The 27,434-nt window shown below is 39.1% G+C and overlaps 1 pseudogene; it reads left to right on the forward strand.

Annotated features, from left to right (window-relative positions):
- The first annotated feature begins 271 nt into the window (after positions 1 to 271).
- Positions 272 to 21,955, forward strand: LOC145516399 (small ribosomal subunit protein eS7 pseudogene; annotated as a pseudogene).
- Positions 21,956 to 27,434: the final 5,479 nt, after the last annotated feature.

Raw genomic sequence — 27,434 nt, forward strand, 5'->3', positions numbered from 1 at the left:
ATGTCTTCTGTCTTTCTCTGGCCTCCCGTTTCTCTATTCCCCTTCCAAGTGGGAATATTGTTGAGATAGACTCTCTCTTCTGCTTCCTTTCTGACTTCTTTGAATCTAGCACTAACATTTTTCCTTGAAATAATACTCACTAAATAAGATAATTATCAAAAACTAGTAAAAGTTGCCAAGATATCTGGCTTAGAACCGAAGTCTGGCCTGGCTCTTCTCTTGAGACCAAAAGAATATTGGCCTACAATTACCTGCTGTGTTCCCCTCAAAAATGGCATATGTTGCTGTAGTTTCAGCTGCCATTGCTAATGTCAAGTCAAATGTGAAGGTGAGAAATTGAATTCAGCTAATAATACAGCAATAAATTCTGAATTTTCCATTATCTCACAGCTTCAGCCTTCCTATTTACAATACAAGAGAGAAGCAGAAGCTAATTTTCAAAGTACTCTGAGCTGAAAAAATAAACATTATATACTCACCATACATGAGAGCTGATGCATTTTACATTGTCTCACTCAGAATTTATGTACCCTTGCTTGATATTTTGTTCTAATAAGCTTATATATCTGATTTCCAAATCACAATAAATTAGAAAAGAGATAAATGTTGCTCTATATAAGTGTGTTGTGACAGCATGCACACAAACAGACACACCAAAAGTAGTATGGGACTATTTTATGACGAGGCAAAGATTGATCCTTACACCTGTCCTCTAGCCCTGAAAGCTTTATTGTATTACAACTCAGTAGTCCAGTTAATATTCTTAATAACAGAGCTAAGTTATACAGAAAAATGTAAAATATTCTCCAGTAAGCTGAAAAATAAAAAGACACTTAAGCATAAGTTATGGTTTCCTTGGTGGCTCAGACAGTAAAGGATCTGTCTGCAATGCAGCAGACCCAGCTTCAACCCCTGGGTCAGGAAGATTCCCTGGAGAAGGGAATGGCAACCCATTCCAATATTCTTGCCTGGAGATTCTCATGGATAGAGGGGCCTGGCAGGCTATAGTCCATGAGATCACAAAGAGCTGGACATGACTGAGAGACTAACACTAACTAACACTAATGGTTTAACTGTAAAAACTGTAACCACAGCATAAGTAGAATTTAGACAATTTTTCACTTAAAATAGTCAAATAAAACCTCATGGGGCTATGCAAGGATTATGACTAAAGCTTCACAGCACCTTATAATTTGTATAATCCTTAAAGTTTTTTTAAGAGGTTCTCATATACATACATTATTTTTCTCTCATTCAAATGGGATTAATGAAACTTGAAATGAGTTAGAGTAAATAAATGAGGGAAAATAAATGTATTTTTAAGAAGAAAGTAGAAGCCATCTCTGTGGAAGCAGAATGATTCCTATGACTCTCTCTCTGAAATTACAGATAAAATGTTTTAGAGAAATAGGGGGAAAAAAAGTGGGTAAAAAAAAAAATCGTACCTCTACGGCTACAAGAAGCTTAGTGATTAGGTGATCCAATCACCCATATAATACTCAAGGTCTTTCTACAATGTCTGTGATAAGTGATTCTTCAATTAGAATTTAATCATCTTAAGAAATGTTTCCACTTCTTTTATCTGTAAGTAACTCCCTCAGAATATTCCTTTTTATACTGAGTCATAATCTACCTCTTTCCAACCTCTACCAATAATATCTAACTTAATCTGTTTTGGTCTTTGTTAGTAGGGAAAGGACTCAGGAATAGAGATAAAGAGAGGTGAGAGTGTTCTCTTCAAAGACCATTATGTGAAAGAGAAACTGGACTTTTGATCTATGCATAGAAGTTATGAAAAGGCAAAAACAAAAGCCATTTAAGCAATCATTACCGTCCACCAATGTGGTAAACTTCCTTGAGAAATTCTGAGTTTTCCATTAATGGAAGCACTCTAACTGTAGCATGATGACCATCACCAGGACACTATAGAAAATCTTCCTATATTTCATGGGAGATTATGTTTTACTAACTCTAACTTAGTTTTACTTACTACACTGTTACAATTTCTGGGTTACAACTCAATGCTCAACATTTTAATCATTATTATCATCAGTAACATTTATTTTGTGCTCTTAATGCATCGGATATTTCATATTTTGTTGTTCAGTTGCTAAGTCATGTCCGACTCTTTGCAACCCCATGGTCTGCAGCACACAGACTTCCCTGTCCTTCACTATCTCCCCCAGTTTGCTCAAACCCAAGTCCATTGAGTCAGTGATGCCATCCAACTGTCTCATCCTCTGTTGTCCCCTTCTCCTCCTGCCTTCAATCTTTCCCAGCATCAGGGTTTTTTCCAATAGGTAATATTTATATAATCTTATTATTTAATCCCAGGAAATAAGTGATATTATTAATGTTTCCTTTGATAAATGAGAAAACTGAGGCTTACAAAGATTCAGAATCCTGTCTTTAAACTATAGAAATTGAGAAAAGATCAGTGGTTGCTAAAGACTAGCAGTGGGGGAAAGATTGACTACAAAAGAGCATAAAAAATTGGGAGAGGTGATGGAATTGTTCTGTATCACAATGGTGGTTATCACATGACTGAATGCATTTATCAAAACTCATAGAACTGTACAGTAAAGAGAGTGAATTGTACAACATAATGTTAGTCACTCAGTCATGTTAGACTCTTTGCAACTCATGGGCTGTAGCCTGCCAGGCTCCTCTGTCCATGGGATTCTCCAGGCAAGAATAGTGGAGTAGGTTGCCATTCCCTTCTGCAGGGGATCTTCCCAACCCAGGGATTGAACCCAGGTCTCCCACACTATGGGCAGATTCTTTACCACTGAGCCACGAGGGAAGCCTGTACAACTAAAATATATCTTAGTAAACCTGACTTTAAAAACCTTGCCTTTGAACATACAGTTGGTTAGTGCTCTTCTGTGGGCTGAGATAGTCACAAGTTTGGATTCTGTAGTTATTTGCTCCTTGCCTGTGATCTATAATTTGGGTAAGGTGCCACATTTGTAACTTTGATGCTCGGCCCAAGCCGAAAGACTATGTGGATATTATCCTATGGAAAAGTCTGTGTCTTAATAAGTTCTATCACTTTTTACTATATTTATCACTGTATTCACCTCTATAAGTCATTTATCTATTCATGGTTTCCAAACTTGCTACAATCTGATTATCTTGAAAGAGATAATTTTCTTTAGAAAGATAAAGTTTCTTTACCTCTATAAATATAATAATCTCTACAAACCTAATATCTTTCACAGTACCTTATTCAGGCACAGAGGGTCTTTTTCCTTAATAAATAACACCAGGAAAACTGAGATTCGGATTCAGCATGAGGGAAGATTTCAGATAGTCACTGCTGCTCAGAGATAGACCAGGTGCCCACTAGAACAAGTGTGTCTCTACATCAGAGAGCAAGTAGTAGTGTGTTAGGCACTCAGTCGTGTTCGACTTTTTGCAACCCCATTGGCTGTAGCCTGCCAGGCTCCTCTGAAGATCTGGTGATCTTCCCGACTCAAGGATCAAACTCCTGTCTTCCATACTACGGGCAGACGACCTTCTGAGCCAAGTATTTCTAAAATCACCTTTAACTGAATTTATCAAAGCTCCCACATTAAAAAATGCTCAATTATTTCTCGAAAGGTATGAGGAAAATTGACTTCATAGATTTATAAATGCAGAACATTATGAGTGATAAAAGAGGAGGACCCTGCTTTACTTCTATTCCCACTTAGCTTCTGTGCTTGCTGTGTATGTGTGTGTGTGATCATGTGTCCTATTGAGTGCAACTTAAGGGCAGGATTTTTAAGCAACTGATGAATGAAATCACTATGAGAAATCGGTTTCATAGTAGTCAATTTCATAAAAGAAAAAATGTTTTTATAATAATCATATCTAAAGATATTGATCAGATGTTTTTATTATAACTGAAAATTGTTACAAGTGAAAATAATCTAAGTGATGTCTTTTTTTTAGTAATAATAAGAAAAATGAGTAAGGGGTTAAATCCACCTAAATTGTAAACATTTTTGAAAAACACATAATATAGCTTGTATTTCATTCACACAGATCTCAGATGCTCAGGTCAGATTTGTGCACACCATAGTCATCTCTGAAAGTTTCTAGCACCAACATGCCAATAGGCTAACCATGGCCATAAATGCAAGATACTGAAGTCCATGCAGATCCTCATCCTTAAGAAAGAGCTTGAATAGATACGTACTCAAGGACAGAGTCCTACAGGAAATAAGGTTGGCAACTCCCTGCAACAAAAGGGGTTAAAAAGCAGGTGATCAGACAAAGAGAAAGTCAAGTGGAGCTCCAGGGCTCTCCTCCCACCTGCATGCATGATCTTATGTCACTACATGCTGGACTTTTGTTTCTCACCTACAACATGAGAAGTACACAGCTGCGTGCATAGATTACAGGACAAACTATTATCATCTCAATAGCTAATGCAGTAAAGGTTTTAAATAAAATTCTGATCTGACATTGAGAGTGTCTGGAAAATTCTTAACTTTCAATATTTTCATGAATTTTGAAATGCCAAGCCATTGTGAAAATGTCTTTTACAGCTTTCCTGTGTCTGGCCAATCGGGACAAACAGCAACCCATGTGAATTGAGTAAGATAAAGATTTATTTTAAAATAGAAAAATCTTGCTCCATAGAACTTGTGTCACTATGAACACTGAGAAATATCAAAAAATAATTTCTTAGAGTTGCTCAATAGTGTTAAAAAAGGTTAAATAAAAGGGACAAATTGCCTAATACACACTCCTTTAAACCGTGAAACAAAATTAGACAACTACATAAAACCAGGAAGTCCTAAAACAAGAAAGTAAAGAAGTAAGCATCTACTGGAATAAAAATATTATAAAACAAGAAAATATGCATATTAAATTCTATATAAGACAAAAAAATCAAAGCATTGCATAGCCCAGTGTGAAGTAACATTTGATAGCATGTACTTAATTTACAACATTACTAGTGACAGCAGAAGGCAATGGCAACCCACTCCAGTATTTTTGCCTGGAGAATCCCAGGGATGGGGGGAGCCTGGTGGGCTGCCATCTATGGGGTTACACAGAGTCGGACACGACTGAGCGACTTAGCAGCAGCAGCAGTGACAGCATAAGATCACAAAGATCAAGTAACCTAACAATTTATTTAGCATATTTATCTATATGCTTTTTTGTATAGTGTTTCAAAATTTTAAAAGAGTTTTCACATACACTGTCAATTTAAGACTTCACAAAACTCTGAGGGAAATGGAGTAGCCTAATCCCATCAGGATACCTGTCCCTACCTTCTGCCCAGGTGCCAATGGGAATGGCTTACATAAATCAGTAAGAAAATCCTAGAGATCAAGTATCCTTATGTACCTTGTGAGACCTACTGGCCACCTTTTTACTTCCATTCCTGGATTTGAAAGGAGTAACACACAATCTCGTAATCAAAAGCTGTCACTTGCAGATAACTACGTGTGCGTGGTCAGTTGCTCAGTTGTGTCCGACTTTTTGCAACCCCGTGGACTGTAGTCCACCAGGTTCCTCTGTCCATGGGATTCTACAGGCAAGAGTATTGGAGTGAACTGCCATTTCTTCCTCTAGTGGATCTTCCCAACCCAGAGATAAAACCCGCATCTCCCGCATTGGCAGGAGGATGCTTTACCATTGAGCCACCAGGGAAGCCCCACAGATAACTTTGGGTACTTCCAAAAACTTGGTCTCTATCAACAGAAAGCTACATGTCTTAGCTTGATCCTGACAACTTAGAGGCTGTGCCCTTATGCAAAATATTGGCAGTGGTAACACTACCAGCAAGAGTTGTTGTAAGAACTGCATCTATCCATTCAATCAATACTTATTGAGGCCAGAGTGACATCACCAAGATGGCAGCATAGGAGACCCCAGCCTCTATCCCCCAACAAAGACCAACAATTAGATAGCTATCCATGAACAAAAACAGCTCTGGGAGAGCTTGGTGTCTGTTTAAGAAACTTCAACAACCCAGTGAAATTTTTAAAAAATTAAAAATAAATGCACAATAAGAGAACAAAGACTGCTTTATTTTCCCTGAACCATCCTGTTCTTCCAAACTGGCATTCCTCATTTCCGAAATGGAACTCTCTGTTTAGAAAGCATTCCCTTCAACAGGAAAAGAAAAGAGTGGGATGAGGGACCAGCTTTCCCAGCATTTCAGGTACCTCATGAAGGTCCTGCTTCAGTTTTATCCTACCCAGACCACCAACGCTGACATTTATAGCGTTGGCTAGAAACAAGGAGAAAACCAGGGGCTACCAACAGCAGCCACACATGGAAGTGACTGAGGTTCACAGTAATCTGCTTTTACAAGTAAAACCACCACCTTTGACAATAAGGAAGAAATCAATGGACAGCATAGCTGCTACAATTTCCTTGCATATTTCACCATGTGTTCACACAGGTATTTGAATTCATTGACTCCAGCCAGCTAAGTCCTTCCCCTGATCCCTCCCTCCATCTCCCAGAGCCCAGGAATTGCACTAGCAGTCAGCCCAGGCATCTGCAGCTGTAAAATGCAAGTGTACAAAATGCAAGTCTAGACCCCTGTGGCTGCACCGCACTACCAGTTGTGCATTAGCTTGGGTCTAGCCCCTCTAGTTGTGCATCTCCACACTGCTGCCTGACACCCATCACCAGTCTTCACTGTACATGCTTACTCAGGAAAGACTATGCAGCCCCAGGAAAGCACATCTGAGAGTCATAGTCATCATAACTGCTTGTGGGCCCAGTCAAGACCTGGTCTTCTGTCACTGCCCTTCACCACTGTGATTACATGCAACCAGCCCCTATAGCTGAGTACCTGCAAGTTGTCAGCCCAAGCACCTCACCATGCTGCACTACCAGGTACCTGGAACAAGACCCAACAGCCAGTGTAGTACATACCAACAGCCAGGGCCTCTGAACTATCAGTGCACCAACAGTTGCCTATCCTGCCCTAACAACTACATAAATGCCACGTCTTATCCCTGTCACTACATAGGTAGCTGCAACTGGCCTCCAGAGCCAAATATGTGCACACTACCAGCTCTGGTCACCACCACTGTTTGCAGTGGTCCCTAACCACTGGACCTGGAGGCACAGCTGAAAAACCCAAGAACCTTTGCAACTACCATGGACACCCAGTAACACTCACCAAGGACCACATTGTTATCAATGTCATGGACTCAATGGCCTGAGTTTAAGAGCCATTATGCCTCCTGAGCTGCAGTGCTGCCGCACACTTCTCACCTGGCACCCTGAAACCTTAGGGCCACAGGATGCACCAGTGTGTCCGCACTTGCAGGGGAAAGCCTTTCTTACTGAAGTCATTTCATAAAGTCTGAAAGGGGTGACTGCTTCAGCAAATGTGCAGAAATTTACACAAAACTACAGGAACCAGGGAGAATCAGGGAAACACTGACTCCAACAAAGGAATTCTGTAAACCTCCAGTAACAGGCCACAAAGAAATGGAGATAAAGGAATTACGTGACAAATAATTCAAAATAATTACTATTGAAGTGCTTAGAAGTCTACAGGAGAACACAGACAAACAATAATATCAGGAAATCAATACAAGAACAATATAAGAATTTCAAAAAAGGTAATAGAAAAGATGAAAAAGAACCAAAGAAATTTTGCAAATGAAAACTACAGTGGCTGAACTGAAGAATTCAACAGAGAGCTTTAACAGCAGACTTGACTAAGCAGAAGAAAAAATTAGTGGGCACAGACTCAAATAAATAAAATTGTAAGTGAAAAAGAACACACTAAAACTAACACTGCAGATACAAAGAATCAGAGAGACTACTAAGAACAGAAACATTCAGTAGGGAAAGGATAGTCTCTGAAACTAATGTTAAGAGAATTAGATAGTCACATACAGAAAAAAGAAATTGGACCCTTATCATATAACAATCACAAAAACTAACTCAGAGTGGATTAAAGACTTCAACATGAGACCTGAAACCACAAAACTCCTAGAAGAACACATAAAGAAAAAGCTGCTAATACTGATCTTGGTGATGATTGCTTTTGGGGGGTATATGACACCAAAAGTATAAGCAATAAAATCAAAAGTTAGCAAGTAAGACTACAGCAAACTGAAGAACTTCTGCACAAGAAAAGAAGCATTCCGAAAATGAGAAGGCAACTTACGAGATGGAAGAAAATACTTTCAAATCATATATCTGTTGAGGAGTTAATTCCAAAAATATACAAATAACTCATACAACTCAATAGCAAACAACCAATGAAAAAATGAGCAAAGAAACTGAATAAAATTTCTTCCAAAAGAGACACCTGAATCATCAATAGGTACATGAAAAAGTGTTCCGCATCACTAATCATTAGAGAAATAAAAATAAAACTAGAGTAGGCTATCACCTCACACCGTTTAGAATGACTATCATTAAAAAGACAAGCAATATCAATTGTTGGTAAGAATGTGAAAAAGGATCCCTTGTACACTGTTAGTGGATAAATGGTGCATCCAGTGTGGAAAACAGTATGGAGGTTACTCAAAACATTAAAAATAGAACTACTATACAATCCAGTAATGCCACTTCTGGTTATATATCCAAAGGAAATTCAAATAGGAATTGAGAGAGATACATGCACTCCTAATGCTCATTGCAATGCTACTCACAGTAGCCAAGATTTGGAAACAACCTAGGTGTCCATTTATTGATAATTAGATAAACGAGATGTGGTACATATTTATTAATATGTGTGTATATAGAAAATATTATTCATCTATGAGAAGAAAGGAAATTCTGTCATTTGGGTCACCATTGATTGACCTTGGGGACATTATGCTCTGTGAGATAAGTCAAACAGAAAAAGGCAAATATTGTATTATATCACTTATATGCAGAATCTACAAAAGCAAAACTATAGACACAAGAGTATAAAGTTGGTTACCAGGGGCTGAGGGGAGAATGAGAAGATATTGGTTGTAGTGTATAAACTTCAGGTTATGAGTAAGTTCTGGGGATCAAATATCCTCAGATATAATCTCCTGGTAAATATAGTTAATAATAGTATATTATATATATGAGAGTTGATGAGAGAGAAGATGTTAAATGTTCTCACCACAAAAAACAAATTGTAATCATATAACATGAATAAGGAATTAGCTATGGCTTTGGTGGTAGCTCAGATAGTAAAGAATCTGCCTGCAATGCAGGAGACCTGGGTTCAATCCCTGGGTTGGGAAGACCCTGGAGAAGGAAATGGCAACCCACTCCAGTATTCTTGCCTGGAGAATCCCATAGACAGAGGAGCCTGGCAGGCTACAGTCCATGGGGTTGCAAAGAGTTGGACATGACTGTGCAACTACCACTTCACTTCACTTCAGTGGTGGAAATCATTTTGTAATATATCAGGGTATCAAGTCAACACACTGCCCATGCTAAATTTGCATAATAGAATATGTCAATTATATCTCAATAAAATTAGAGAATAATAATAAGTAAATGCTGTGCCTTAAGAAAGGAAAAATGCTCATTGAACAGTAAGGACTTATTTAAAAGATTGTACTTATTTAAAGGAGATGAGAAAGATGGACCTAATTCAAATGTGACAAGTGAAAAAAAGAAAACGGGTTCCTAAAGCCTCCTTCCTTGGGGTCCTGGTTAAGCTTCCTGCATATAATGGTGCCTTCGGTCCTAACTAGGACTTTTATGTGTAAAATATCTGTAGAATTGGACTAATGATTACAACAATGTTATGTAAGAGAGACTTTTATATATAAGTGCAGCCAGAGTGTTTTCACACTTCAGTCTTGTGAATGCTGGGGCAAGGCCCTCTGTGGTCCAAGAGATGAAGCCATGCCAGTTACTCTCTACCCACAACATCATCCCCTCAGCTTTCCACAGAAGCTTTAGTTGAAATGAAAACACGGAAGGCAAAATACTTGTCAAAACTGGGGCATGCTGAAATGAAGACAAAACTGTTCTTTTGGGTTTTTTTGACAAAACGATTCTTTATTTTCTTCTAGTATGTCAAGTTCTCACAACACCCAGCACACATAATCAGATATTTGCAAATTCATGGAAGTAGAAATGTGTGAAGGGGAAGGAAGAAAAGAAGAGAAAGGTGTTAGGGTAAGATCTGTAGAATTAGCTATAAAGGAGACAACAATAAAACAAGAGCTAAATCAGATAAAGAGCTGAAATGCCTGCTTCTTTCCGTGAGAGGGGTAACTGCTGCAGTTCTGGACTCCAGGCAAGACCTTGGATTGTGATTTTGCTGAAAGTTTTACTTTCATTTTAGGTTCAAAAGATTCATTAACAAAAGAAACCACTTGATACTTACAAACAATTTCAATTTTTTATGGAGGACTGCTTGGCTTAATTTCAATATACAGTCATTAAAAGAAAACAAAAAGTAGAAGTAACAGCACATATGTCACCAAATTGGGCCGACAACCTACATCCAGATTTGAACAGCGCTGAGAAGAACCTTGTTAACAGCAATCTGGAGTCCCAATTGGGAAAAGGTCGCAGATAATGTGTTCATCCCACAGGTGGACTTCAAATGGCAGCTTTGGGGGCTCCCGCTTATAATCCCAGACCAAAAACTGATATCATCATCAGTTCACATGCAAAAATGCAGCTCTGGTTTTTCTTTAATTTTTGCAGTGCAACTTGTCTCACCTTGTTAGTCATAAGACTTCTTAGACCCTGGGACAGGTAGGGGAGGTCAGCCAGACCTCCAGCGGCTCAAGAATTCCAAGACCCACTCCCATTCTTATCTAAAGTGTCACCTGATTTGCTGTGCTTGCAGGCAGGCAAAGAATCCTGGCAGTGTCCAGGCAGGTCAGAAGCAGGCTTCTGAAGCGTGAACAAGACTTCCTCCATTTTAATTTTCCTAACCTTCCTATATCCATTTACTTATGGGCAACAACAGTAGTAATCACAGATGTTCTACAAGGCAGAATTCCATACATCTCTGAAATTTCGTAACTCTTTGGTTCCTTGCAAATTCTTACCTGAGGATTCTAAGAGAAAGCTAATACTGGAGACAGAAAGAGTAGGAAATAACATTTGAGTCCATAATACCTGAATTTTCATGGGGGGAAAGTAATAGGTGGTCCCCTTTCAATATAAATGATCAACATGTCCTAGGCATCCAAAAAAAAAAAAAGGGTTCCTAACTGATACATGAAGTAGTTTCTACATCACTGGTTATAATACATACAAATTAAGGGGCTGTTTCAAAAAACATATGATAGGATTTATAGAGATAGTCTATTCACAATAGTTGAAGATCTCTAATAAGTAGGGTTCCCAAATATGAGAGGTTGGTTCACATAGCTGTCCCTCAGTAGCCTTGTCACAATCTTTCAGTAAGTGGGTATGATTATTAAAGTCCAGATAATTCCCAGTAAAATGTAGCAACCAATAGTCTTCCAAATACTATGTGTACCATGTGAAATTGGCACGTAATACTTGTGTTAACTGTATTATAATGCTATACGGTTCCCCGTCACAAGGTAGCAGTGCATTTTGTAATGCCTTCGGGTATAAACATCCAGGGGTTCCCAGGAACTCATTATCTAAATAGTTTTGTACATGCATATGCATTAGTAAACATTAAAATTCCTTGGGCTTTATCCTTTTGAGCAAGGTAGTATAACTACTGCATAGAACAAATGGTGCAATCAAACATGTCAGTTAAGGGTTAAGTTTGGTATAGCTGAAATACTACTGAGTCGTTAAACAAATGTAAAACATCTTTGTCATACATTAAGCTAAGTTCATGTGGTTTTAATATAATAGTCATCCATTTAGCATTAATGGTCAAGGCTTGAACTATATCTTTATCAGTGTTGTGTAATCAAGCAGACAGATAAATTTTCTTCATGGAAAGCCAAAGTTAAGAAAAGATTGACCTTGTTTGTTGGGCAGGAGAAGTGATCCTGAGTTCAGATCCAGCTCATGTTTCTCCAGCTAAAGATTCCCCAATAGCTTTCTCCATATTTTTCTTTTACTTGTAGCTTGAGGACTGCAAGGAGATCCAATCAATCCATCCTAAAAGAGATCAATCCTGAGTGTTCATTGGAAGGACTGATGTTGAAACTGAAACTCCAATACTTTGGCCACCTCAGGCGAAGAGTTGACTCATTGGAAAAGACCCTGATGCTGGGTGGGATTGGGGGCAGGAGAAGAAGGGGATGACAGAGGATGAGATGATTGGATGGCATCACCAACTCGATGGACATGGGTTTGGGTAAACTCCGGGAGTTGGTGATGGACAGGGAGGCCTGGTATGCTACAATTCATGGGGTCGCAAAGAGTCGGACATGACTGAGCGACTGAACTGAACTGAACTGAGGTGTCAATGACAATCCACATTACAGTCAGGCTTCCAAGAATAGTTTATTCACAAGAATAACGATGTGTTAATGGCATATATTTCCATTTTTCCTGTCTGAGAGGCATCATTAATGTGGTATTATCCTTCCCCTGTGCAATGACATCAGCAGGTATGGTAGGATTGGAAGTATGCTTCACCCAGATTTTAGCTTCAACTGCACATATTTCATTTGTGATTCTAAATCCTTCATCACCTCTAATTGTTAGTAAATTGGGAGGTTCTCCTTTTTGTATTTTGCAAATTACACATGAAAGAATCCACTACTGGACAGTTCAATCATGTTTATTAATAAATAGATCATCCTTTCCTTCATTTTGTAAAATTACTTGGATTTCTCCTTGGTAATCTGGACCTATGCCTCCTCTACAGACACAAATCCTCTTTAACGCTAAACTAGAGCATTCTTTGATTAATCCAAAGTAGCCAGGAGGCATTTTAATTCCAATACTAGTTGAAATAGCACATATCAATCCTTTAGTAAGTGTCTGATCAGATATAGAGTATGAATCCAGTCCAGTGACCTCAGGAGTAGCTCAGAAAGGAGCTGGTGCTCCTGGGGTAATATCCAAATACTCAATTGTTAAAGAAAAACTGGAGCTGCAGTTTCACAAACATATTGATGATAATATCAGTTTGCATCCTGGGATTATAAGCAAGAGTCTCCAAAGCTCAGTTTGAAGTCTCACCTGTGAGGTGGATGCACCGCACAGGACACTTTCCCAATTGGAGGATTGTTCCCTTATCCTAATTAGAGTTCTTTGGTGGATGTCCCTCCAAGAGTTCCTATTCAAGACCTATCAGAACTTTCACAGGGGGTATTACAGAGAGGAACCACAATGAAAGAAGGAGAGGGGTTCTAGTCCAGCTGCCCAGCATGGCCTCAAGCAGGTCCTGAGCATCAGTGAGCTTCATTTTCCTCTCATGTAAGAAGAAACTATGACTTCTTGTCCTGCCTACCTCTGAAGGCTATTGTGGATCAAAGAGGATAACATGGAATGTTTTTTGAACTCTGAAGTACCATTCCAACATCAGTATGAGAGGAGAGCAGGGGATAAGAATCTGCACCATCAAATGCCTCTTGGTCACTGCTGGACAGCGACTATCAGCTCTCTCAGATTATCACTTATCCCCAGGGGGTGTTAGGGAAAACTCAGGGCTCATGCATCATCTAATTCACTTAAGAATTTGGGTGCTGAAGTTTATTCTTTAATGCTCAGCACATGAGACTTCTAAGAGGGGACATTCTCTCATAGTGTTAGTTCTAGGGAAATTTATATCAATGCTGTCTTTCTTTTGCCCAAGCAAGTAGGAGAGTTAAGCATGTTGTATCATCTTGTGTGTGCTAAGTCACTTCAGTTGTGTCTGACTCTGTGTGACCCTATGAACTGTAGCCCCTCAGACTCCTCTGTCCATGGGATTCTCCTGGCAAGAATACTGGAGTGGGTTGCCATGCCCTCCTCCAGGGGATCTTCCTGACCCAGGGATGGAACCCACATCCTTATGTCTTCTGCACTGATAGGCAGGTTCTTTACCATTAGCCCCACCTGGGAAGCCTGTACCACCTTACATCACATCTTTAACAGGTCATGTTCCTCTCTACAGAAATGTTAAATTATTATATTATAGAAAGTAGGGGTACATATTTATAACTGTAGTATCAAAGGCTAAAGAAGATGTTTTTACTTTATTCTGATTCTTTGCTCCCTTTCTTTTCTGAAAGACTGATTGTGCTTCTAACAAGAAAAGCATGTTCTAAGAAAACACACGGAAAGAGTCCCGAGTTTGCCCCTTTATTATCTCCAGATCTTAACTCCATCCATTGTTAATTTTCCTCACCAGTCTCAATTCCATGGTTCTCAGCAGAGTGCCAATATATTCTCCATGCATGATCCTTGGAAAAAATTTACTACTTTTATTGATAAATGACAGATCACAAAAGAAGTCTGAAGGAAGCCATCATGTGTACTTCTGTCATTAGTTCAAAATTTTTTGTTCCTTTTAGGTATCAAGATAAAGGAGGTTTGCAGTTAGGCAGTAGGAAAATAAGCAAATGGTCAAAAGGATTTTGGACTTTTACAAATGATGTCTGTCTCCTCATGTGTGTTCTTAGTCAAATAGGGCAGGAAAATAAGCCCCAGGTAAAGTAATTGGATTTTTAGAACAACATAAAGAGGGCTGAGTACTCATAAAAATAAGCCTAGAGCTCAGTCAGAATTGATGCCTTTACTTGACTGCCTTCTGTTTATTTTGACATTCCCTTCATACATACACATTTAAACCTCGGTGGAAATTATATAATGATGATATAAATAGTGGCAAAGTGTATAAATAAAACATAGTGTCTAGGTTTGAAGTCCTATTAAACATGTATGGTGACATGTCTTTGTTATGCCATGAATCACCATTGTACAGTATGGTTCTGATACTGGATTCATATACAGCACTGCATGTCTACACTGAAAACTTGAAAAAGAATTACCAAGCTGTTTGTAGGTTCACAAATATTCAGATTTTCTTTATCATATAAACAACCTGTTTGAATAACTTCTATATACTCTTTCTTAAAAAATTATTTATTTGGCTGCTCTGGGTCCTAGGTGCAGGAGGTGGGATTTTTCTTTGGGACATGGGAACTCTAAGTTGCAGCATGCAAAATCTATTTCTCTGACCAGGGATTGATTCTGAGCCCCCCGCATTGGGAGCACTAAATCTTAGCCACTGGACCACCAGGGAAGCCCCAGCTTCTATATATTCTTGATGGAATAAACACAAACTAGAAACCATAGCTGCTACACTACTACAGAATTCTTTTAACTCCCAACTGTGCAACCAAACCAATGCCACAAAAAATATCTTTGCTTACTGATAGTTCAGTTCAGTCGCTCAGTCATGTCTAACTCTTTGCATCCCCATGGAGTGCAGCACACCAGGCTTCCCTGTCTATCACCAACTCCCAGAGCTTGTTCAAAATCATGTCCATCAAGTTGGTGATGTCATCCAACCATCTATCCTCTGTTGTCCCCTTCTTATGCCTTCATTCTTTCCCAGCATCAGGGTCTTTTCCAATGATAACTAGGCACTTAAATATATTATACAAGATCAGGTATTTTTTTACATCTTTCTATAGCATGTCTTTGCAAAGCATGGGCTAATCCTCACTGAGATGTAGCAAATGATCACAAGATCATTTATTCAGTCCCCTACTTTATGTCACCATATAGCCATAGATTATATTTCAAACATTAAAAAAAAATCAACCCAAATTTTTATCATTTAGGAAAACAAATCCTATTTGACTAAATCTACAAGGGCAAACATTTTTACAAGGAAATATTTCAAACACAGAATAATTCCATAGGCACCATAAAAATAGCCAGCAAATATGAGAGCTCTCTGACAAATTCAAAGAACAGAAAATCAAAACCAAAATCCAAAACAATAACCAAAGATTCTTACTGCCTCTCTCAACAAATCTACAAATTTACATTCAGTACAAACTCTTTACAAAAACAAAACAAAAAACACTGTTTTCATCTTGTACATTTATTCTTCACTTCTTAAAAATAAAGCCATATTTATAATAAAGACATTAAAATAGAAAAAATTAATTCTTTCTCTCCGATCACGGTTTTTCTCTTGTTTAAGATGACTGAGATTTTCTGTTTTAGACGATAACAAGTACCCAAAAAGAATATATCAGACTGAGAAATAAAATGTTAGATTTGGGAATAGAGTGTATAGTCCCATTCTCTACAAAAACCTCACAGCTTTGATCTCCTTGTTGACAATTAAGATTTCAGGAATTTAGGGCTTGGATTATTTGTATTCACTAGTTAGTTTGTAAGGGAAAGCAAAAGAGGAAGGAGATAAAATTTTAGCACATGTCCAGTCACAGCCTTCATGCCTACAGAATCCTGGTGTATGTTTCAGTCCAGGGAAAATGCCACCTCTCACCTAGATCCAGACCACTGGGCATTGGAAGCTGAGCTGCCAAAAAAATGAAGAAACAAAGGTCAGTGGTCACCAACTAGCTGCCACATCCTTCCAAAGTCTTCACATTCTCAAATATCATCTATGCAGATGTCTTCAGAGCATCTTAAAGAAAATATAATTGATGCTAAAGCATCAATTGAGTTTGCCTCCTGACTCTTCTAAGATGACATCACAGTAACAGAGCTCAAGAGACAGCTCTCTTATAAAACTTCAGATGCAGGAAATTCACAAGCACACAAATCACTCCACTTGGGTACCTCGGAGTGGTAGACACTGAACACACATGATGTATTGTCTCCCACATTTTTACTGGTAAGTTCCCATAATGGAGAAGCGGCCTTGGATTCTGGGTTCCAAAGACATTTCCTCGTGAATTTCTGAGAACTTTGACTTATGAAGGGCAAAATTCTAAGCATTAGGAAAAGCTCCTACTTGTTGTGATAGTACAAACTGAGCCAGAGCAATTCTGAGTGGAATTCACTTTCCACTTAGACATCAGCACCGTTTCAGAAACACCGTCAAGTTGAGCAAGCATGAAATGAAACTTCTTTCTTGTTATGATTTTTAATTACCAACTTTGAAGGTTTACTTCTGGGGAGCAATATGACATTTCAAAATGCTCCTGTGTCATACCTTAGAAGGAAGCAATGTCAAGAAGCTATGAATAATCCTTAAACTTCAACATGTGTAAAACATCCTTCATTTCACTAAGTCCTTTAAAAATTGACCTCATTTGATTTCAAAATCCCCTAGGAAAAAGCCAGGGCAGATACTATGATCTCATTTTTACAAATGAAGAATCTGAGAAGCTCAGAGTGGTTAGGTAAATTGCTAACCCCCAGCCCACATTATAAACTGGAAAACAAGGGCTTGCACTTTACCCTCACAACAGCATGGAATAGTAATAGCCCACTGTATCTCAACTTCCTTAACAAAATAATAGTAATAAGAAGAAAAAGAAAACTTCCATTCTTGACCTCTGGTGAGGTCAAGTTCTCACAAACCACATCCAGTTTCAGAGTATGTGTGTTCTCAGTCGCTTCAGTTGGATCCAACTCTTTGTGACCCTATGGATTGTAGCCCGCCAGGCTCCTCTGTCCATGGGATTCTCCAGGCAAGAATACTGGAATGGGTTACTATGCCTTCCTCCAGCAGATCTTCCCAACTCAGGGATCAAACCCTCGTCATCTGTTTTTCCTACATTGCAAGTAGATTCTTTACCGCTGAGCCACCGAGGAAGCCCAGATTCAGAGTAAATCTACATATACGCAAATTGTAACATTTTTCTTTAATTCATATTCAAATATTGCACAGAAAAATATTGTTATCAAATGTTTATTGAGGGCTTGTGATGTAGTCAGTGTTTATGACAATAAGCTGAAAATTTACATTTTACTTACAATTTACATTTTGCTGAATATTCATATCTATTAAACCATATAGAATGTTTGATACATTTATATGCATAAAAATACATAGGTAAAATATGTTGGTGACTGCATTTATTTTCATTTTTCATCTAAATGTTTTGGCATCTTATCATAGAAAAATCAAAGACCAAAGGGGTAAAAAAAATCTGCTACCCTGAATCCTACGCTCTTCCACTGGGAACATGGTCTTAATAAAAAGAGTTCTAGACTTTCAGGCAGGAGACACAGATAGCAATATTAGATTCACCCCAATGAATGTTTTTAGAAGATTCATTTAGTTCCTCACCTTCTGAATCTGGTAAATATAAATATGGGCTCTTATCCAGGGGACAAAGAAGCTCAAAATCTTAAAAAAAAAAAAAATGTGAAGAAAGTTTTAATGGTGAAAAGTCAATTGGGAGTTGGAGGAACTTTGCAAGTAAAAAATTTTTAAATACTGTTAAGTGGATCTTGAAATGTCCCTACCCAAAACAATGCAACAAAAAATGTACTCATTTTCTCTCCAAGAGAGAGCTCAGGGTCTTCCCTAGTTGCTGTGATCAGCTCCAAACCTGCCTTCTCTGGATGACAGGTGTTTTTCTTTGTGATGTCCAGGTCCTTAAGATCTGGCAATCTGAGACCAAAGGATGAATTCAATAACCCCCACTTATATGCTCCTCCCCATCACACACACACACATCCACACACACCACACACACACACCATAATATACCCAATTTAGTTGTCTCAGATTATAAAAGAATCTATCTACAATGCAGGAGACCTGGGTTTGATCCCTGGGTGGGACAGATCCCTTGAAAGGGGAAATAACAACCCACTCTAGCATTCTTGCCTGAAAAATCCCATGGACAGAGGAGCCTGGCAGGCTACAATCCATGGGGTCACAAAGAGTTGGACACGACTGAGCAACTGACACGTTCACAAGAATAAAACAGGAAAACTGCATTGACAATTTACATTTGGAAAAGGGTATATTAGGGAACGGTACTGTTTCCCCGTGTACAGCTTGGCAGGGACAGCAAGGACTTCCTGCTCTGCTAACTAAGGAAGTTTCTTGGTCAGCCAGTCTCACTGTCCCCTGTTCTGATCTTTCTCTTTCTTGTTTATTAACACCTTCATTCAGATAATATTGCTTACATGCCATACAATTCACACATTAAAATGTATATTTTGATGATTTTTAATATATTCACAGATATGTGCAACCATTACCATAGTCAATTTTAGAACATATATGTCACTTCACAAAGAAACCCTGTACCCTTTAGTCATCTCCCTTAATCCTTCTGATCCAGATGCCTTTTGATGGATTGCTTTTATTCAGTGCCCTTCTTAGATACATCTAAGGTTGAAACTGGAAATGATTCTCTTCTTGGGGTTCTGAAGCCAGTTTAATAGTTTGTTTACCATCAATATCAGTAAATGATACTAAAAGGAAGCAAAAGTGATTAGCAATAAAATTTCCCCCCTAGTCTTTAATCCTATTTATATTTGAAACTGGTTAGAAATCTTTTCATTACCAATTCTGTTTTCATTTTAATTTTTTTAATTTTTAAAAATTTATTTAATAAAATTATATATATTTAAGGTAAGCAGTGTATTTTGATAGGCGTGCTGCTCCTGCTGCTGCTAAGTCGCTTTAGTCGTGTCCAACTCTGTGCAACCCCATAGATGGCAGCCCACCAGGCTCAGCCGTCCCTAGGATTCTCCAGGCAAGAACACTGGAGTGGATTGCCATTTTCTTCTCCAGTGCATGAAGGTGAAAAGTGAAAGTGAAGTCACTCAGTCGTGTCCAACTCTTTGCAACCCCACGGACTGCAGCCTACCAGGCTCCTCTGTCCATGGGATTTTCCAGGCAAGAGTACTGGAGTGGGTTGCCATTGCCTTCTCCATTGATAGGCATATGAACAGTGAAATGATTACTATAGTCAAGCTAATTAACATATACTGTCCCCACATACTTACCTGTTTTTGTGTATATGTGGATAGCACCTGAAATCTACTTTAATCAATTTCCAGTATACAATATAGAATTATTAACTGTAGTCACCTGCTGTACATTTGTTCTCTAGAATTTATTCGTCCTATGGAACGGAAACTTTGCACCCATTAACTAACATCTGAACACTTCTCCAACCTCCACCACCAAGATAATTAACATTCTACTCTCTGCTTCTAATCATTCAACTCTTTAAGCTTCCATGTATAAGTGAGATCTTACATTGTTTTCCTTTCTTTTGGCTTCCTTCACTTAGGGTTGTATCCTCTAGGTTCAAGCATGTTGCCTCAAATGGCAGTATTTCCTTCTTTCTCGTGGTTGAATATGTTCCATTATATATCTACATCTTCTTTATCCATTCATTCATCCACAGATACGGAAGCTGTTTCCATATCTTCGCTGTTGTGCATAATGCTTAAATGAAATGGTAGCACAGATATATCTTCAAAGACCTGATTTTATTTCCTTAGGATGAAATGAGATTGTAGGATCATATGGTAGTTCAATTTCTAATTTTTGAAGAAGCTCTATAGTTTTTTTTCCTAATATAGCTGAACTAATTTACATTCCCAACAGCAGTATACATGAGTTCCCCATCCTTGCCAACCAACACTTCTTACCTCATGTGTTTTTGGTGACAGCCATCCTGATAGGTCTGAGATGATATCTCATTGTGGTCTTGCTCTTTATTTACCTGGTTATTAGTGATATTGAGCATCTTTTCATATGGCTGGTGACCATTTGTACATCTTTTTGAAAAAATGTCTATTCAGTTCCTTTGAGTCGCTCAGCCAAATCTGACTCTTTTCAACCCCACGGACTGCAGCACACCAGGCCTCCCTCACATCAGTTCCTCTATTCATTTTTAAAACTGGGTTATTTGGGGGTTTTTGCTGTTTGTTTTGGGTTTCTGTTTTTGTTTATTTGCTGTTTAGTTTGTGAGTTCTTTACATATTTTGGATATTAACCTTTTATCAGATATCTGGCTTGCAAATATTTATAGGTTGCCTGAGTGCCGAAGAATTGATGCTTTTGAACTGTGGTGTTGGAGAAGACTCTTGAGAGTCCCTTGGACTGTAAGCAGATCCAACCAGTCCATCCTAAAGGAAATCAGTCCTGAGTGTTCGTTGGAAGGACTGATGGTGAAGCTGAAACCCCAATACTTTGGCCACCTGATGCGAAGAGCTGACTCATTGGAAAAGACCCTGAAGCTGGGAAAGATTGGGGGCAGGAGGAGAAGGGGATGACAGAGGATGAGATGGCTGGATGGCATCACCAACTCGATGGACATGGGTTTGGGTGGACTCAGGGAGTTGGTGATGGACAGGGAGGCCTGGTGTGCTGTGGTTCATGGGGTCGAAAAGAGTCAGACACGACTGAGTGACTGAAATGAACTGAACTGAACTGAACTAGATTATGGCAAGGAGGGTGTATGTGTACGTGTGCGTGCGGGCGCATGTGTGCTCAAGTTTCCTAATTATTAAATCTAATGAAAATTAAAAAAAAAAAAAGAAATCCTGCTCCTCCTAGGCATACTAGTGTCAGCAGCTGCGGCCACATAAGTGTTGGCCACATATGCGAGGTCCAGGCCACGTTTAGTTCCGCGCGAAGATCGTGAAGCCCACTGGCCAAAAGCCAGAAGAGTTTGAGTCCAGTATCTCCCAGGCCCTCCAGGAACTGGAGATGAACTCAGACCCCAAGGTCCAGCTGCGGGAGCTGAACATCATGGCCTCCAAGGAAACTGAGGTTGGTGGTGATCGGAGAGCTATCATAATCATTTTTCCGGTTCCGCAGCTGAACTCTTTCCAGAAAATCCGTATCTGGCCGGTGCGGAAACTGAAGTTCAGCGGTAAGCACGTTGTCTTCATCGCTCAGGGGAGAATTCTGCCTAAGCCAACTCAAAAAAGCCGTCTGAAAAATAAGCGGAAGCGTCCCAGGAGCCGCACTTTGACCACCATGCACAACGCCAGCCCGGAGGACTTGGTTTTCCCAACTTAGATTGTGGGCAAGAGAATCCGCCTGAAGCTGGTCGGCAGCCCACTGGTAGAGGTCCATTTGGATAAAGCACAGCAGAATAATGTGGAACACAAGGTTGAAACATTTTCTGGTGTCTATAAGAAGCTCATAGGCAAGGATGGTAATTTTGAATTCCCAGTGTTTCAGTTGTAAAGAGAAATTACTAAATAAAATATTGCTCACACAAAAAAGAAATCCTGCTTTCTCCCCTGTTTAGCGCTAGGTAATCTTTTGTTGTTGTTCAGTTGCTCAGTCGTGTCCAACTCTTTGCAACCCCATGGACTGCAGCACACCAAGCCTTCCTTTCCCTCACCATCTCCCGGAGTTTGCCTAAGTTCATGTTCATTGCATCTGTGATGCTGTCCAGAAATCTCATCCTCTGACTGCTCTCTTCTTCTGCCCTCAATCTTTCCCAGCATCAGAGACTTTTCCAATGAGTCGTCTGTTCGCATCAGATCCCCCTTCAAGGATCACTGCCTTGTCGTATCCTAGGGGCTTGAGTAATTCAATGAAGCTATGAGCCATGCCATGTAGGGTCACCCAAAATGGATGGGTCATAGCAGAGAGTTCTGACAAAACGTGAGGAAGGAATGGCAAACCACCCCAGTATACTTATTGTGAGAACCTCATGAACCATATAAAATGCCAAAAAGATAATCTTTTACTCAGTGTTATTAATTCATCCAACAACAATTGATGAAGAATGTCCTAATTTCCCAGCACAGTTGGCTGCTGTGGGAAGTACCACAGAGGTGAAAAGAGCAAAAAAGTTCCTTCACCTTGTGTATAATTTAACACAAGAAACCCCATATAACAATACAAGAGCCTAAAGATAAGTCTGGGTCAAGCCCCTTAAAATGGTTTTTTGATACTTTACAGTATCACCAGGATGTCAGCAGGGGGCACTTCAAACATGTCTTTGGTGAGTCAGGCTCAGCTCATGTTCATTCTAGGCCTTTGATGCTTTGTCTGAAAGTATCGCAGAATGTGAAGCCCTCCGAGTAAAACTTTCATGCTCTCCTTTGATTTCCTACATGGACTTAGGTTTTTAACTTTGGTTTTGTTTTTCTTTGAAAATGGAAAATAAAAACTGCTTTTAAACAAATAGGGATTATAAATCCACGGATTATGTTTGTGACATTCTTTTTTCGTTTTTATGAGCTGTCCTCTAGGAAAGACCTAAATCCTTCTCTCCCTCCACTTGTTGCAGTTCCTCTATGGCAGAATCTGTGTCTCTGGTAGGTTCTGATGCAAGCCCTCACTGTAAAGCCTTATTCTGTGTGTGTGTGTATATGTGTGTGTTCAGTTGCTCAGTCATGTCTGACTCTCTGTGGCCCATGGACTATAGCCTGACAGGCTTCTCTGTCCATGGAATTTTCCAGGCACGAATGCTGGAGTAGGTTGCCCTTTCTTCCCAACCCAGGGATTGAACCCAAGTTTCTTGTGTCTCCTGTGTTGGTAGGCAGAGTCTTTACCACTAGTGCCACATGGGAAACCCCAAAACCTTATTGGGGTTTATGCCATTGCAAATGCCATTGCAATGCATTGTCTTTTTTTTTTTTTTTCAATTATTCTCTTAAAAAAAAAAAATCTTAAAAATTTTTTTTTTTTTTAATCTCTTAACTGTATTTAAATGCTAAGTCACTTCAGTCGTGTCCCACTCTGTGCGACCCCATAGATGGCAGCCCACCAGGCTCCTCTGTCCCTGGGATTCTCCAGGCAAGAATACTGGAGTGGGTTGCCATTTCCTTCTCCTAACTGTATTTAAACAAATATTTTAATGTTGATATTAGCACGTGATTTTTTTTCTTTCTCTTCATTTTTTGTTTTCTTAAGTGTTTGGAAAAGGGGAAGAGATTAATATCTCCAACCCAATTAAAACAAAAATCTTTAAAATGGGTCTGATTTATTTAACACTGTACTTATATCATTTAAAGCAATTTTCCCTACACCTCACAATTCCTTTGCCCCCAAAGCAAAGAAAGTAACCCTGCTTCCTTTACTTGATCCTGGTGGAGGAAGGAGATAGTAGCATATTGACAAAACATAACATTTATTTGTACTTTAACTTTTTGAGAAGATAACTCCCAGCTTTACCAATCAAGAACTAATTCTGTCTGTCTGAGATTATTCCTCCCTTGGATAGGTAGCTACTTGGGTAGCTTTGCTGGGTAATGAGTAAAAGAAGAGATGTACAAGACCAGTATCTTCACTTATCAACTGCTCCAACCTCAGGCCCCAGATTCCAGAGCTATAACTTCAGCTTCATTCTCATCCTCATCCTTATTGTCATATTATCATCTCTGTTCAAAAACAGCTTGGGTTTCCTCCTCTCTATGATTCAATCCTAGGATAGAGTTGGGTAGCAATGGGAAAGTCTTTTATGGCAATATTTAGTAACATCTTGGTTTTGTTTTTATTAAGATCAATAGATCCAAATATTTTTTCTGGGTTGCCTTTCAGTGTCTCAAAATGTTCCTTTCCTCTTGCCTTTGCTGACTTCTTTTGGTTCCCTTATTTTAAGTTGTGGCTAGCACCATACTCTATCCTTTAAGAGTGTATGCATGCTTAGTTGCTCAGTTGTGTGGTGACTCTGCGACCCTAAGGATTATAGCCCGTCAGACTCCTCTGTCCATGGGAAATTTTCCCAGCAAGAATACTGGAGTGGGTTGCCATTTCCTCCTTCAGTAAATTTTTTTAAATATTTATAATTTTGAATTTATAAATTTTATTTGTATTACCTATGTTTTTTTCTAGGTTAAATATAATTTTGGTGATAGAGACCAGGTTCACTTCAACACAGATGCTCTTTTAGAGTCCACTTAGACATTTCATCATATTAATTTAGCAAAAGAGCCACAAAATAAAAGCTGCATGAACCATGCATGTAGAAAAAATATCTACTTCCCAGCTTTTTTTGGTTTGGGCAAGGTTTGGGCAAGGCACTGTGTTAACGCACAGACAGTCTGGACTTGGAGATCATGTGAGCCTGTGCAAGAGAACACAGAGCAACTGGCAATTAGAGCAACATTAAAATATAATACATCAAATACATTTTCATTCTTTCTTTGAATCACACAAAAAAAACCCTCAAAACCCTTTGTGATTTGTGGTGACAGTTATTTAATCTTTCTTGAGTTTCATATTCCCTCCTCTATACAACAGGAATGTCATTAAGTTCAGGCATTTTGAAATGATTAAGTGAAAAAAGGGATGAAAAGTACCCAGCGTGTGCAAACAACAGGACTTTAATTTAAATGATAGATATATAGATAGGTAAGTAGATAGAAAAAACTTTCCTACATGTGGAGTTCTGGAGCTTTCTGGTCATTTCTTTAGGTATGCCCATTTAACGTTTTACTTACAATGTTTTAAGCTTATACCACAAAAGTCCTCCCCTATACTTGCTTGTTGCTGCTGCTGCTGCTGCTGCTAAGTCGCTTCAGTCGTGTCCGACTCTGTGCGACCCCATAGACGACAGCCCACCCGGCTCCCCCGTCCCTGGGATTCTCCAGGCAAGAATACTGGAATGGGTTGCCATTTCCTTCTCCAATGGGTGAAAGTGAAAGTGAAGTCGCTCAGTCGTTTCCGACTCCTAGCGACCCCATGGACTGCAGCCTACCAGGCTCCTCTGTCCAAGGGATTCTCCAGGCAAGAGTACTGGAGTGGGTTGCCATTGCCTTCTCCATACTTGCTTGTTAAATGTTTATAAAAAGCTTAGTATTTTTTAACCGGAAGCTTTTTATGTCTGTTACAAAGGAAACGTCACTCAGGGAAAAAGTCAAGGCTCACACTATCAGTGATCAGATAACCTTGCTGAAGTTTGGGCGAGGCACTTTGTTAACGCACAGACAGTCTGGACTTGGAGATCATGTGAGCCTGTGCAAGAGAACACAGGCACCTGATGCTCTGAGGGCAGCCAATCAAGAGAGCGCCTTGGCGCCACACCCACCTGCCCATTGCTCGTTCCAGGGATTGGAGCCAACCAGTCTCCTTTTCTACCACGCTGAGCTGCTGTGACTGAATTCTTCCTGGAAATCTCTGCAACTCTGATGCACACACAGTATAACCATACAGGCCACTACAAAACCTGTTTCATATTTTAAAAAATTACTCTAACTCTTGATTGCTTTGAGTTTGTGTCTGTCTGTTAACGTGAAAAATCATTTCAAACATGCATTATAAGCATCACACTTCCCTTTAGTAATTATTATTAATACTTAAAATTTTGCAGTTCTCTGAAAGGCACACCAGTGCTGATTGATATGGCTGTCTTGGCAAATATTTCTGGTGGAAATAGGCTTCATTTGTATTCTACATAAGATAGTAAACATTTCTCCACTTTTGTTTATATGTTATTTACACCTTGAGCAATGCAATGCAAATGTACTCATTTTATATCTTTTTTTAAAGTTAGAACTTACTATAAAATTTTTAGAGGACTGCCATGTCATAGTTGTTCATCCACTGCTTGATCTGTTAAGCACTTATAGGAATTTAATTCCTTTACATGTTTTGTAGGATAGAATGAATGTGCACAATATACTGTTTAATAATTTTAATACAAGACAAATTGTGCTGTGGCATTTAACACCTTGAGGCTTCCCAGGTGGCTCAGTGATAAAGAATCCCCCTGCCAATGCTGGAGACCCAGGAGACTTGGGTTCAATCCCTGGATGGGGAAGATCCCCTGGAGAAGGGAATGGCAACTCACTCCAGTAATCATGCCTGAAAAATCCCATGGATAGAAGAACCTGGTGGACTATAGTCCATGGGGTCTCAAAGAGTCGGACACGACTGAGCATAGCACACATTTAACACTTAAAGATAGAACTCTATTCCGTAGAATAACAAACTGAATTATTTGAGCACTATAAAGCATTTTGTTTTTGAGAAAAGCTTAAACTGTGAGCCTAATTTAAATTGTATGGGCTTCATCTGTCTAACATACAAATGCAGATTGCGTTTGTGTGTGTGTTTGTGTGTCTGTGAGAGAGAGGGATGGAAGAAGGAGGGATGACTAGAAGGAAGCATTAGAAGTATTCAGAGAAATAATCCAATATAGACAGTGAATTGGAGGGTTTGGGTTATAAGCCCATTTCTCAGATGTAAAGTGGCGTGTATAGAGTTAATTGTCCCTCCTGGCTAATTCAAATTCTTTACATTTAAAAAGACATTTGAAAGTATTCTGAGCATTTTGTCAAAAAAATACAATATCCAAAGTGATTTCATTATTCATGTTATTTTACTCGCACACCTGAACACATCCTTTTAACAGCTTTATTTAAAATATAATTTATGTACCATAAAGCTCTCCCATTTAAAGTGTATAAGTCCATGTTTTTTAGTTTATTTACTCGGTTATACAACCATCACCACAATGTAATTTTTTAATATTTTCATCACCATCCCCTCCAAAATCATCTCCATTCTCCTGCCTCCCCTAGTCACCAGCATTAGGCAATCATTAATCTACTCTGTCCCTAAGGTTTGCCTATTAGTGGGTATTTTATGCAAATGAAATAATAGGATGTGCGTCTGTTGTGGCTGGCTTCTTTCACTTAGCATAACAATACACTTTCAGGCTGTCTGGTCTCAACATTCTGCCTCTGAGGATAAAATGTTACTTTGC

Source organism: Giraffa tippelskirchi, chromosome 1 (assembly GCF_054371585.1).
Source record: "Giraffa tippelskirchi isolate mGirTip1 chromosome 1, T2T-mGirTip1v1.2.pri, whole genome shotgun sequence".
NCBI lineage: Eukaryota > Metazoa > Chordata > Mammalia > Artiodactyla > Giraffidae > Giraffa > Giraffa tippelskirchi.